Raw genomic sequence first — 3095 nt, 5'->3', positions numbered from 1 at the left:
TTTTTTAACATTGTTTTCTTTTTTGTGGAGAAAACAAAATAAAACTTTTGGGCTGCTGTTCAATGACAGCTGACCGCTGCTTACTCCGAGATATGGAGCAGCATGATAAAGAAGAGACTTTGAATGCTTTAAATGTTGTGTTTTCTTGTTTGAGTTTCCAGTGCTGCTAAAGGTTCCTAAAGGTCTGACTGGTTACAAAGGAAACTACTTGAAGAAGTCAAGCTCAAATTTTTGAAAGAAATACAAAGAGGTTAATAAATAGCCTATGGAGGAATCCTAATTACAGTCCCTGATTGTAATTAGGGTTATAATGCATTGCAATGTAATTTTTGGGAGTACTTTCTATGTGATCATAGAATAGCATAAGTTGAGAGGGATATCTGGAAGTCACTTAGCTCATCTGAGCTTGGAAGCAGGGCCAGCTTCCAAGTCAGAGCACACATTTGTACATATGTACAGATACCCATTGTGTTATCAGTAAATTTGGAAATATATATATGATTTTTTTTTATTTTCAGTTGAAGGGAGGATATGAAGAGTTTATAGAACTGTTTTCTTTTTTTCTTAATTTGTTCATAAAGGTGATTTTTTTCAAACTCACTTTTAGCGGGGCTACTGCTTAAACGAGACGTGGTCTCAGTCTTGATTTTATTCTTGTGTCATTTGAGGTGGGCTTGATGGGTGGATTCCAGAAAGTCTGGGTGATGCACTTGCTGGCTTGACTCCAAGCATTGCATTGACTTCTGTTTGCAAATAAATTTGTGGTTCTCGCTCTTAAATACTAAAATTGCAAGGTGGGAGAAGAAATTAAACCACTTAGCATCAACTATGAAGTCATGCACACCTTGTGTTCAGAAATTGGCCAACACCAGCTGCTTTTTGGGGTTAGGTGGTTAGCAGATGCCAGCCTTCAGACGGCTGAGCAGTGTTCTGAGCTCAGCTGCCTTAAGGGACAGTGTGTTCTCTGCTTGCCGTGTTGTACTCTTGTATTCTCTCCTTGGCATTTGCTGCTGGGTGCTGTGGGCTCAGCTACATAAAGTGTATATATGGCCAGACAGGTAGGTCTTGGTGATCTGCTTGGATGTTGTCTGACATTCTGGGCTGTGAGGCTTTAGATTCCTTCAGCTGTGTGTGTATTTTTGTTCTTAGTGTTATTATGTGTTTAAATAGCTGTTTTATTCTGGAATCTGAGTGAAGTCCTTGGCTTCAGTGACTTCCTGTGGCACTGGGTTTGTCAGTCGCGTTGTGTTGCAATATAACATTTCTCTGTTAAGAGTTTGGCTTTGCTTTACTTTAAGCTCACAGAGAGGTTCCCTTTATTACTAACTGCTATTTTCTTTACTATGTTTTCTGTGTATTTCTTAAAATCTCACTTAATTCTTGCTGATCTCAACAGGAGAGATTTTAAATTGTTTAATAATTCACAGCCCTTTTCAGGGCATCCTCCTTCCTTTCCACAGTATTTCAGTATTCATCCTTAAACAAAATACATACATTTCTGGCCAGGTTGCTTAACAGCAGTACTGCAGTGTTTTCATTCTTCAGGGAACTCCGTGCTCTTTTGGCTGTAGAATATTGAATGGCAGAGCACACAGAGCTACCTAATTTCCTTTCCAGATTTGAGATACCTGATTTTAAAGTGTAGTGTAAGCAGATCACTTTACCCACCCTATAATGTGCATTACTGATATTAGATTCTCTTTATATTGCCTATTTATTGTTAAATTTAATCTATTTCTTTAGTGTTGATAATGTAATTGTAAAGCCATTTGGAAATATTACTTCTTCACTTTTCCTTTTCTCCGATGTGTAACAAATGAATACAGTGAGCATCACTGGACCTATTTACAGCAGCTTGAGGCCTGTAGTAATAAGGCAGATCTCAATTCACTCAATTTAAGGGTCTAGAACTTCACAAAAATTCTCACTGCTGTAGGGAGGAGGAGAGGGGAAATCATCTGAATGGGTTCAAATGATCTGCTAATGACAAGCGATTGGTACTTGGGGAGGATGCAGGCGGAGATTGGGTGGAGTTTGCTCCAGTCAGAGCTGCCTCAGTCTGAGAAGTAACATTGGCCATGGCTTTTCCCGAGTCAGAAGGTCTGTGGAGCTAATTTGGCTGAAAACTAGGCTTTTATTGAGTCATGGCAGCGAGTTCCTTGATGCTATTTGCTGTGCAATGGGCTCCAGTGCTGGTAAAAAGAGCAACGGAAATGACTGGGCAGAAAGGTGGGCTATGGCAATTCTGCTTCAGGATGATTTAAAAAGTGGTGAAGACTCACTAGGTTGCAATGACTTTATTCATCTGCCCTGGGAGTACCTTCAGTGTCTTCAGGGAGTGATATCTGCTCCAAGTTCCCTTGTCAGAGCTCAAGGAGCCAGCAGGAATGTGGGGCATCTCTGTTTAGTCAAGCTGCTGCCAACACCTGCTGGAGCAGCTCTGTGATGGATGTCTGTGGGTCTTCCTCACAGAGGTGTAATGGTCAAATTATTTGGGAGGTGCTGGTTTCTGAGTGCTCTCATCCCCAGTGCCTTTAACTCGGTGTCTCCAGAAAGAACTCGTCGCCAGGACAGGATTGTACTGGACAAGGCACCTCTGTCACTACAGCATGACCAGAAATGAGGAAGCTGGGAAGCATCAAGAAAGCAGATTAGGAAGACTGAATGTGGTTTTGGGGTTGGGTGCTGCTAATGTGAATGAGAACTTGTGTTCCCAAGCTAGCAACCTGGAATTTGTATGCGCTTTGCATTGGAGCTGAACAAGAGGGCTAGCAAGTGAGCTCTGTGGGATTTAAGTAGCTTCTAGGCACCTGAGTAGGCAATAAATGGCCCGTTTTATTCAGACTGGATGCTGCTAATTAATCTTTATTATCCAATTAGTCTATTGCAGTGAAGAATATTAACCTCAAAATTTTGTTCAATTTCCTGGCTGTTTTTCAACTCTTAACAACGTTTGCTTTTCACAAACAGCAATCTCCTTAGAAGTCTGTGATGTCCTTGCAAAGGCTCTTTGATAGTCCGTGTGTGATTTATCACTTGCTCTTGTTTATCGCTTGGATGTCCAAAAATACTGATAGTCTTAAGACACAATCTTC

This window comes from Meleagris gallopavo, chromosome 1 (assembly GCF_000146605.3).
Source record: "Meleagris gallopavo isolate NT-WF06-2002-E0010 breed Aviagen turkey brand Nicholas breeding stock chromosome 1, Turkey_5.1, whole genome shotgun sequence".
NCBI lineage: Eukaryota > Metazoa > Chordata > Aves > Galliformes > Phasianidae > Meleagris > Meleagris gallopavo.
Note: the sequence above shows the minus strand (reverse complement) of the source record.